We start from the raw sequence: 12644 nt of genomic DNA on the forward strand, positions 1-12644 counted from the left end.
ACATATGCTCATAGGAAAACCAATGCCACATTACAGGGACTTACAATGGATCCTCACATACAAAGAAACAAGCAACACATGATCATAGGAAAGCAAATGCCAACTTACAGGGACTTATAATTGCAACCTCACATACAATCAAACAAACCAAATTATGATCACAGGAAAGCAAATGCCAACTTACAGGGACTTACAATTGCATCCTCATATAAACAAAGAAAAGCAAAACATGGACGTCAGATGCCAATCTATCTGGGCTTACTCTAACATACACAGTATGATCCTAGGAATACAAATGCCAAATTGCAGGGACTTACAGTTGTATCCTCACATACAAACAAACAAAGCAACATGTGATCATAGGAAAACAAATGCCAACTTACAGGGACTTACAATTGCAACCTCACATACAATCAAAATGCATCAAGCAAAGATAAGATGAGTGGCCAATGAAATGGTCTTACAACTCACTTCCATATCATAGAAACAAAGGCCAAAGGAATGGTCTTACAATTGTCCTCAATGGGTAAACAACAATGATAATGTCATCAAGACAAATGAAATGATTATGCATTAATGAGCAATAAATGATGATGATGCACAAAGCATGCAAGCAAACATGTGTATATGAAGCAAACAATCAATCAAAGCATTCAGCACACACTATAACCAAACAAGGAGGCTCATACAAAAGGGTTAGGCATTAAAGCCAACTGGAATAGGGTCACAGGTTGCTCTTAACCTTGCCATTGAGGGGCTAAGGTGAAGCAGATGAAAGGAGATGAGGGGTGTGCCTCATTGCTCTTATCCCTGGTCAGGGAGAGCATTTGAATATCAGAAAGCGTGGGAGTTCAGAAAGTAGGAACTCTCTCCACATTATTGACTCGATAGATCTTGGGTTAGGATCTCAATGCTACAACCATGTAATGGGAGCAAGGAGAAGACTCACAGAATAGTAGGGGATAGGTTGCTTATCCCTTTGATCTACCAATTGCCTTATTTGAAGGACTTTTCCTGCTTGGGACAAAATTAAACACACACAAGCATTGCCTCTTAAGGAGGACTTCAGACAGTTTGCCCGGCCAAATAACAGGCCGGGTCTCCAGACTACATGAGGAAAAAGGAATTATACCTCAAAGCAAATTGCTAAATAGCAAAGCAAAGCAAGTTCAAAGAACTTAAGCAACTAATGGTACCTGAAATAGTCAAACAAATCAGTACATAGTTCAACAGTTAAAGCCAAATGAGAATAGAAGTCAACAGTCAAACAGATAGACAAATGTGCAAAGCACAAGGCACAAGGCTTATGAGCCAAGCAACCTACAAAACAAAGAGGTTAGCACATGATAAACAATCAAGCTCAAACAAATTTGTATGATCTCTTTGAAGCATTTGTGCTTAACCTGAAACAATGAGCTCAAACATAAGCAACAAGACCACTAGGACAAGCCTAGGGTCAAAATGAGATGAGAAAGTCAAAGCAGCAAATGAAAGTCAACCAAAATCAAGTTCAAACATTTAAGAAGCAAGCACAATTGGTCCCACATTCATATCATTCATCATCATGATTTCATAAGCAAAGGAAGGCAAAGCATGGCAAATTGGTGCACATAGAAGTCAACAGAAAGACTTGCATCAAAAGCAATCATAAACAATTCCAAAAATCACCAAATAATTCATGATCAATCACAATCCACATAATGACATGCATATAAAATTTCAGCTCAATTGGATCATGGGAAGATGGTCAATTAAAATCAGGAAGTCAGAACAATTTCAAGCATGCACAAAGAAGTCAAACATACATGTATCAACTTCAAAAAATCATAACTAAATGAAAACAGATGAGAAATGGATGGGATCAACACCAATGCAAAGCTCAAGATGTTTAGTATGCACATGTAAAATTTCATGATCATCCAATGAAGTATGAGAATTTCACAAAGGAAATGGCAAGGCATGTCACACAAATCAACATTTTGGTCAAACAGGGGATAAAATCTCAAACAATTTGGTAATGCCATAATTAATTCCCAGAAAAATCACACATCAACTAGACATATAAGAGATGGATCATGCAAAACTTCACATTAATTGGAGGTCAGGAAGCATGTCAACAAAAATCATGAAATTGCATATCATTGGTGTGACACAAATTGTCACACCCTACTTCCAAAATTCATATCTCACAAACCACATATGATAAATTCAAAAACTCTACATCAAAACAAACATGAATGAGTGTAGATTAACCACAAAAAATTTCAGGGGCATTGGATACATCATCACAATTTCACAATGGTTTTGGCAAAATGTGTAAAATGTGCATACATGTCAAGAAACCTAATACCATTTAAAATCCAGCCAACCAAAAATTCAGCAAAAATCATGATAAAAAAGTAGACATTAAGATGAACACAATGCTGAAATTTTCATGAATTTTGGAATAAAAATGAGTAAATTGTGATTTTTGGAAGATGTTGAATCAAATGGAATAAATATTGAACACATAATAATTTACCACATGATTAATTAAATAGTTAGGGCACGGGGGCATATTGGTAAATAAGTTGCCAATTAAATGAAACGGTGAGTTTTGGTCTCCTGCGTGTCACATGGTAACAGGGCACGGGCAATGGAACAGTGGAGGTTCAGCAAAACAAGAAGGAACAACAGACCAATCGTGTTTCTGGGTTCAAAATTCAATTAGGGTTTTAGCAGCAATGTTCCATCTTCATCATCAATCGAAATTCAAACAGCAATACACAAACGGCATGGCAATGATACAGTAATGTTCATACAACATCCACACAACAATAAACTAAACACGAGTCATGCAAATTTCTGGGCAGATTCATAGGGTTTATCTACTGTAAAGCTTCATCTTCAACAATTAATCATGCAAAATCAAATCACCCAGAAATCATGGATATGCATACCAATCGAACCAATGAAGCAAGCACAGTCATAATCTAGCCATGGTTTTCATGAAATCATCATCATCAAGGCAAATCGACCAAAAACATATTTGAGTACACAAATGCAAATCCAGATTTCTCACAGCATAGTTAACCATTTTGAGTGAGACAAGTTGCAATGGACTGAGCATCAAAAGACCTATCCTAAGCATGGCATAATTTGGCAAATGGTGAGACTCGAGCACTTACTTGAATTTGAAGCAAATGGAGAAACAGTGGTTCTTTAGGTGATGCAGCTCGAAACAGATGAAGCTCTTGGTTTGAAATGATGGCTGGAGGGTGGCTTAAAGCTCAGCAACTCTTGGAAACACCAAAATCGAAAATCACCATTGTTGTGGCTTCATGTAGCAACAGCATGAAATGATGTTACAGCAAGGAAACAGGGCCCCAAACAAGCTCAAGATTGTTGGTGGATGATGAAAATACCAAGGGTTGCTCGAGGGTTTTGAGAGTTTTGCTCAGAAAATGCAATATGTCAAAATGCAAATTTGAGAGAGAATGAGTTTTTCTGTTCGATAGAGGCTGCAGCTAGGGTTCTAATTCACAGAAAATGAACTATATATGGACTGTTTAAGGTTGGTAATGAAGGTGCTAAGCTTGGTTAACTTAAATGAAGTGAATTTGCATTTTGCTAATTTTTCACCATAAGCACATGGGGTGTATGGTTCTGGCCGAGTTTGGGCCTCAAGCAAGTTTCAAATAACATTCTAAACAGATCCCAAATGGCCAAATGTGTTAAAATTTCTTAATTCAAAAAGTCAACTTTTTGCACCACTTGAAATTAATAAAGTCAAGTCCAAAAATGGCATTTTGCATGGTGAGGTTTTGGTAAAGGATGAATGCATTTTTGGAAAGAGGGGAACAAATGGAGCTTGTAGGAAAAAACCCCACTAAAATTGGCCTTGTGGTTCATGAGATATGGCCTTTTGAAGTTCACAAATTTTTGAAATTGAATTGATCATATCTTGACAACCATACATGGGATTTGAGTGTTCTTGGACTTTTTGAAAATTGGAGAACAAGATCTTCAACTTTCATGTTGGGCAAAAATTCATTTGAAGCTTGTATCATGATGTAAGTTGAGGATCAAGAAGTTTCCATTTTTGGCAGTTGAAATTACAGGTCCACTTTCTATTTTGGGAAATTTCTGATTTTGCTCCAAATTCTTCCATGATGGTATTTGACATGATATATGAGGCTTATATAAGCATGAATGAACTCCTTCAAATCAATTCCATCCATCAAATCACTGATTAAATCCATAGTTGACCAATTTTGACTTTCTGTTGACCTTTCTAGGGTTTTGCATGATTGAACCACTTCTGATGAATTCCAAACCCTAATTCCTTGAGACCTTGATTCCAAATGATGTCCCAAGTTGTATGAACTCTTGATTATTGATCATGGTGCCCAAATTCTGCAAGAATGGCCACCATCCACTGCAATGACTGACTGTTGACTGTCTTTGACCTAATTGCTGATGATTGCTTCAACTACAAGCAACAAGGTTAAACTGACAATATTTTTGTACTTTTTGAATGATAAACATATGAAAAGCAAAGATATACAAGTGCAAGACATGCTTGGTGATCAAGAAACAACTCACAAGGTAACCTACCCACTAGGAGGGGAACTAGGGCATGCAATGATCCTTGAGGCCATGGTATGATATGATATGGGCCATGAGGGATCTTAGGGCCAAAATTGGGGTCTTACAGAGAGGAACTATCCGACAGACGATTTAGAGTTGGCAGCTGTGGTATTTGTTCTGAAGTTATGGAGGCATTACTTGTACGGGTCAAGATTTGAGGTTTTCAGTGACCATAAAAGTTTAAAGTATTTGTTTGATCAGAAAGAACTGAATATGAGACAGAGGAGATGGTTAGAGTTTCTGAAGGATTATGACTTTGGTTTGAATTACCATCCGGGTAAAGCAAACAAAGTGGCTGATGCATTGAGTCGGAAATCATTGCATATGTCTATGTTAATGGTTAAGGAATTAGATTTAATTGAGCAGTTTAGAGACTTGAGTTTGGTGTGTGAGAGTACTCACAATAGTGTTAAATTGGGAATGTTGAAGTTAACGAGTGGTATTCTGGATGAGATTAGAGAGGGTCAGAAATCCGATGTGCTTTTGGTTGATAAGTTGACTCTAGTGGATCAAGGTCAAGGTGGTGAATTCAGAGTTGATGAGAATGGTGTTTTGAAATTTGGTAATCGGGTGTGTATTCCGGATGTTACCGAACTTAAGAAGAGTATTCTGGAGGAAGGACATCGTAGTGGCCTGAGTATTCATCCTGGGGCTACGAAGATGTATCATGATTTGAAAAAGTTATTTTGGTGGCCGGGAATGAAAAGAGAAATTGCGAGTTTTGTTTATTCTTGTTTGACTTGTCAGAAGTCAAAGATTGAGCATCAGAAGCCGTCTGGGCTAATGCAACCGTTGGCTATTCCAGAGTGGAAGTGGGATAGTATCAGTATGGATTTTGTTTCTGGGTTACCGAGGACAATTAAGAATTTTGAAGCTATTTGGGTGATTGTTGACAGATTGACAAAATCAGCTCATTTCATTCCGACCAGAATGGATTATCCGTTAGAGAGATTAGCTGAGTTGTATATTGAGAAAATTGTAAGTTTGCATGGTATTCCGTCGAGTATTGTTTCGGACAAAGATCCTAGATTTACATCGAAGTTCTGGGAAGGTTTGCAGAGGGCTTTGGGAACTAAGCTGAGATTGAGTTCTGCATATCACCCGCAGACTGATGGTCAGACTGAGAGGACGATTCAGTCACTAGAGGATCTTTTGAGGGCTTGTGTTTTGGAAAAGGGAGGTGCTTGGGATTGTTATTTACCTTTGATTGAGTTTACCTACAACAATAGTTTTCATTCGAGCATTGGTATGGCACCGTTTGAAGCTTTGTATGGTAGGAGATGTCGGACACCTTTATGTTGGTATGAGTCCGGTGAGAGTGCTGTGGTTGGACCGGAGATTGTTCAACAAACTACGGAAAAGATTAAGATGATTCAGGAGAAGATGAGGATTGCTCAGAGTCGTCAGAAGAGTTATCACGACAAGAGGAGGAAGTCACTTGAGTTTCAAGAGGGAGATCATGTGTTTCTTCATTTTACTCCGATAACTGGGGTTGGTCGAGCTTTGAAGTCGAAGAAGTTGACACCTCGATTTATTGGTCCTTATCAGATTTTGGAGAGGATAGGGGAGGTAGCCTATCGTATCGCTTTACCGCCGTCACTTGCGAATTTGCATGAGGTTTTTCATGTGTCTCAGTTGAGGAGGTACATTCATGATCCGTCGCATGTAGTCCAAGTAGATGATGTACAAGTGAGAGATAACCTGACTGTTGAAACATCACCTATGAGGATCGAGGATCGAGAGTTGAAGCAGTTGCGGGGTAAAGAGATTGCTTTGGTAAAGGTAGCTTGGGGAGGACCAGCAGGTGGCAATGTGACTTGGGAACTTGAGAGTCAGATGAAGGAGTCTTATCCAGAGTTATTCGCTTGAGGTATGTTTTCGAGGACGAAAACTCTTTTAGTGGGGGAGAGTTGTAACACCCCGATGAAATAAGGCTAATTATTTAATTTAAATTAATAGTATATTTATTAATTTAATTAAATAATTGGAAATATTATTGGATTTTATTATTGGAATATAAAGTTGGAATATAAAGTTGGAATATATATATATAAAGAGTTCCAATTGGTAAAGAAAGTTTTTTTCACGTGAAAAACAGAACAAGCGACTGAAAGTGGAGAAAGGGCAAGAGGAAGAGCAAGAGAGCAAGGGATGAAGAAGGGAAAAGCTCGAAGCTAAAGGATTGTCGGATTAACTCAGGTAAGGGGGGTTTATCATCGTTTAATGGGTATTATAGGTTAACATGTGATGGGTAGTAATAAGCCATTGATTTGACCCTAATTGGGATGATGAATGCTGAAAAATTGTGTTGGATAAGTTGTGTTAAAGCTGTAATTGAATCTGTATTTGTGTGAGTCCTGATTTTCCGAACGTATAGCTTTTTACGGAATTGGAATCGGAGGTCCGGAAGTCCTCCAACGGCGGAAAATGCGGAGAATTCTGCATTCTGCTTCGTGTTAGCGCAGGAACAGCTTTCTGTCTTGCGTTAACCGGTTAACCCAGGGTGTTAACCGGTTAACACGGTTATGAATTGTGAAATATTGCTGTCTGTCTTGCGTTAACCGGTTAACCCAGGGTGTTAACCGGTTAACACTGTTAAAATGTGTCAGGAAGCGTGTTCTGTTTGCGTTAACCGGTTAACCCAGGGCGTTAACCGGTTAACACTGTTTGAAAAATGAAAAAGTGATATTTAATTGTTGTGTACAATGGAGGATTTGCCTATATTGGTGTATGATATAGGAGGGATCATTTTCCCGTTGTTTGAGCTATATAGGTATTAGTAGAGTGTGCTAATACTGTGATTGATTATGTGGCATGACGTGATATGATTATGTGATAAATATGTTGATGATGTATGATTGTATGCATGATGCTGTGGATATATCTATTATGTATGCAATTGTGAATGGACTGTTTATGGCTTAGAGTGTGAGCATATGTCCATTGTGGATGATTGTTGATGTTTGCATGACTAAGTGATTTAGCTTGCATATTGTGGCCTTTATGGTGGTAGCTAATTCCCATGGTGAGGAATTAGTGAGTGAGTTATTGTGGATTGTTGTTGATGTTTGCATGCTAGGTGATTAGCGTGCATAGCATAGCCCTTGGGGTGGTAGCTAATTCCCATGGTGAGGAATTAGTGAGTGAGTCACTAGGTCTCAAATGAGTGGGACTAGTGAGCTTGGTAGCCGTATCTGGATTTGATCGGTGAGGTTGAACTATATGTTCACGAATAGTCGGTACCGCATGCATGGAGTCTCATTGCATAATGTATGTATTGTGTATAATATGAATGGATGTGTTCCAATATTATACGTGTGTTTTGTGTTTATGTTGAGTATGACTATGAGTATGAGTTGATGTTGCCGTTACTGAATGTGTGATATGATTAGGGTGAATGAATGTGTTAATTTACTTAGCATTACATGGTATTTTATAATGCTTATTATATCGATTGAGGAACTCACCCTTACAACTATGTTTCAGGTAACGAGCAGTGATTGAGTAGAAGCTAGTCCTTGGAGTCTAGTGTAGTTCCTTAGTGGGTCATGCTCTGGTAGATGTAACATCGGGACGGGATGTTTTACCTTGTTTTCATTTTGGTTGTTGAACAACTATACATGTAATGTGTTACATGTTTTGCATGTTGTTAATTTCTATCCGCTGCGAATTATGCAAATGTTTATTTTGATGAATAAATGAGCATGACGAGTTAATTTGGAACATGGTGTGAAGTGTCAAGTGTGACACCCTTAAATTGCATATCTACTCTGATTTATGTTTGGTTGTTTTAATTAATTATTGGGGGTATTTTAGAAGGGTGTTACACTATTAACATGACAAATATGGGCTGGTTGAGGGGATTGTGATCCCACAAAAGTTCAAAGTGCCCACGTTTGATAAGTACAATGGGAGTTCTTGCCCGTAAACTCATCTTCAGGCCTTTGTCCGAAAGATATCTGCCTACACCATGGATCAGAAGCTCTGGATGTACTTCTTCCAGGATAGCTTATCTGGTGGGTCTCTTGAGTGGTACACCAAGTTGAGATCATCAGATATTAAGAGCTGGCAGGATTTGGGGGATGCTTTCTTCAAACAGTACCAATTTAATACTCACATGGCACCAAGCCGTACCCAGTTGCAAGGTATGTCTCAGAAGCCGAATGAAGGGTTTAAAGAGTATGCACAAAGGTGGAGAGAGTTGGCTGCCAGAGTTCAACCTCCGTTGGTAGATCGGGAGATGTCGGATTTGTTCATGGGTACCCTTCAGGGGACTTTTGCTGAAAGGATGGTGGGATGTCCGGTTACCGGCTTTGCAGATATAGTAGTGGCTGGTGAGAGGATTGAAAGCTGGCTGAGAATGGGGAAAATACAGGGAAATGCTCCGTCGTGTGGAGTAAAGAAGCCCTTTGGTAATGGTCAGCGCAAGAAGGAGGATGAATTGAGTGCTGTTTATGCCCAAAGGGGACACGGTAGGGATCATTACTACCAGCATACTGCTGCAGTAACGATTCCTGCTGGTAATCAATCTATACAACAGCAACAGCAACCACCTCAACAGAGAACACAGAGAGCTTGGTACCAAGTGAGAGGAAGGATGGCAAATCTTCAGTTTGATAGGCCACCCATGACGTATGCTCTTCTGTTTAAGAAGTTGAAGGATCTTGGGTTGGTTCAGCTGAGGACGTTGGCTCCGTTAAGACCAGATCAGAGGCCTGCCAATTATGATGAGAATGCCAAGTGCGAATTCCATTCTGGTGCTCCTGGGCATAACATTGAGGGTTGTAAAGCTTTTAAGCATGTCGTTCAAGATTTGGTGGATTCTAAAGCCATCAATTTTGCACCGACGCCGAATGTTAATGCTAATCCCATGCCGATGCATGGTCATATGGGGGTGAATGTGATTTCAGAGGATAAGAGAAAAATAGAGGTGACGGATGTGGATCGGTTGAGGACTCCAATGTCTGTGGTCAAGAGACATCTGATGAAGAGTGGACTTTTCCCTGGTTGTGATAATTGTTGTGCTGCTTACACTGTCACTACAAATGGGTGTGTAATGTTGAGGGAGACGATTCAGAGAATGATGGATGAGGGAAGCCTCCGATTTGAGAAAGTTGCTTTGGAGAAGGAGGATGTTTCAACAATAACCATTTATTTTGATCCTGTCCACTTGTCAGTATCGGCAGATGCGGCTCCAGTTACCATCACGGTGCCTGGACCTATTCCGTATGAAAATGATGATGCTGTGTCGTGGGACTATGGTGGGGAGGTGTATTGTAATGGAGAAAAGAGGGAAGATCAGGCTACAAGTGATACCACCGTTTCAAAGGTGGATAATGCCGGACTTAGTGGTTTCACTCGTAGCGGGAGGTTGTTTGCGCCTGATACGTTGAGAGGTGGAGATGGAGAAAAAGAACAGAGAGATAAGGCCGAGGCTTTAGCCAGGGCAAAAGGTAAACAGGTGGTGAATGAGGGTACTCCTAGAGCGGCACTGGCGCCTGTTGGGCCGGAGAATGAGCTTGATGCTGAAGCCGAGGAGTTTTTAAGGATTATCAAGAAGTCTGAGTACAAACTTGTTGATCATTTGCAGCAGACTCCGTCCAAGATTTCAATCTTATCTTTGCTGTTGAACTCAGAAGGCCACAAAGATGCTTTGTTAAAAATCTTGAAGAGGGCCTATGTCCCGCAGGAGATTACGGTCAGTCAGTTGGAGACAGTGGTGTCAAATGCCAATGCCAGCCATGGGTTGGGTTTCACTGATCTCGATCTTACCGTGGACGGGTGTAATCACAATAAGGCATTACACATTTCGATGGAGTGTAAAGGAGTTGTGCTTTCGCATGTTCTGGTTGATACAGGCTCGTCACTCAATGTGTTGCCTAAGAAGGCCTTGGCTAAGTTGGACTGCGAAGGAGTGGTTTTGAGGCTGACTGATTTGGTGGTTAGAGCGTTTGATGGCTCTAAGAGGGTTTTGTTTGGGGAAGTTGAGCTCCCTGTGAAGATTGGTCCCGAGGTGTTCAAGTCTGTGTTCTATGTCATGGACATTCAGCCGGCATACAGTTGCTTGTTGGGTCGACCATGGATACACGCTGCTGGGGCAGTAACTTCGACTTTACACCAGAAGTTAAAGTATATCTGGGACGAGCAGGTCGTAACAGTTTGTGGGGAGGAGGATATTTTTGTCAGCCAATTGTCATCATTCAAATATATGGAAATGGACGGTGAAATATTTGAAACACCGAGTCAGGAAATTGAAACCGTCAAGGTGGAGAATGCCATTTTTGCTGAGAAAGAGAAGAAGTCGTCCATTGCTTCTTATAAACAGGCCGTGGAGGTGGTGAGAAGTGGAGAAGCCCCGGGTTGGGGAAGAATGGTAGATATTGAGGTGAAAGAAGATAGGTTTGGGGTTGGTTATCAATCGGTCCAAGGCTCGTCTGGACAGAATAGAGGACGTCGTCAACCGTTCACGTTCACCAGTGCTGGAATGCTAGACCCAGATCGCGTCTGTACGGAGGGTGAAGAGACTGACAGTGATTGTGAGCTTGACTCGTGGATAAAACCGTGCGTACCAGGAATGGAGATCCAGAACTGGAAGGCCGAAAAGATCATCACTGTCACTCTGCGTGAAGAGTAATATTTCTGTTTGTTAAATCTGTTTGCATGAAAGCCATACGTTTTGCCTGAAATGTAATGGTCCATTGTAAGGGTCACCTCATGTGTTTCATTTTGCATTATTTGCATCATTAATAAACGGATGTTTTTCGCATTAAAAGCGGTGTTCCCTATTTTTCATTTGTTTTTGCAGTTTAAAAAAACAATACAATAAAAATGGCAATGTTTATTTTCATTTTTCTTCCTTTTAATTTGTCTCGTCCCGACTCTAAAGCAATGCATGAACCAACATTCATGCAGATGCGATCATTCTCCGGATCTCATTGATGACAATCCTGTTACACCCTTATATGACTTCGACAATCCGATCTATCATACCGAAGAAGAAGGAGAAGAAGATTGTGAACTGCCGGAAGAGTTAGCCAGGTTGTTGAAACAAGAGGAAAAGGTGATTCAACCGCACGAGGAGCAAGTTGAGATTGTTAATTTGGGCACCGAGGAGGTCAGAAAGGAAGTGAAAATTGGGGCTGCTTTGGAGATGAATGTCAAGAGCAGAATGGTAGCACTGTTAAAAGAGTATGTTGATATCTTCGCCTGGTCTTATCAAGATATGCCAGGGTTGGATACCAATATCGTTGTGCACAAGTTGCCATTGAGAGAAGATTGTCCTCCAGTAAAGCAGAAGTTGCACCGAACTCGACCCATGATGGCCATGAAAATCAAAGAGGAGGTACAGAAGCAGTTGGATGCCGGTTTCCTAGTTGTCGCTAATTATTCGCCTTGGGTCGCGAACATTGTGCCGGTACCAAAGAAGGATGGAAAGGTGAGGATGTGTATGGACTACCGGGATTTGAACAGAGCTAGCCCGAAAGATGATTTCCCATTACCTCACATCGATGTGTTGGTAGATAATACAGCTCAATTCTCGGTGTTTTCCTTCATGGATGGCTTTTCTGGCTATAATCAAATTAAAATGTCGCCAGATGATATGGAGAAAACAACGTTCATCACACCATGGGGAACTTTTTGTTATAAGGTGATGCCATTCGGTCTCAAGAACGCCGGTGCCACGTATCAAAGAGCTATGGTGACCTTGTTTCATGATATGATTCATCATGAGATCGAATGCTATGTTGATGACATGATAGCAAAGTCCCAAACAGAAGAGGGGCATCTCGTAGACTTGGCCAAGTTGTTTGACCGGTTGAGACAATTCAAATTGAGGTTGAATCCGAATAAGTGCACTTTTGGAGTTCGGTCCGGAAAGTTGCTGGGGTTTATTGTAAGCGAAAAGGGAATCGAGGTTGATCCTGCTAAAGTAAAAGCGATACAAGAAATGCCTGAACCGAGAATAGAAAAAGAGGTTCGTGGTTTCTTAGGTAGATTTAACTACATTTCACGGT

The sequence above is a fragment of the Lathyrus oleraceus genome, chromosome 1 (assembly GCF_024323335.1).
Source record: "Lathyrus oleraceus cultivar Zhongwan6 chromosome 1, CAAS_Psat_ZW6_1.0, whole genome shotgun sequence".
In the NCBI taxonomy this organism is placed as follows: Eukaryota; Viridiplantae; Streptophyta; class Magnoliopsida; order Fabales; family Fabaceae; genus Lathyrus; species Lathyrus oleraceus.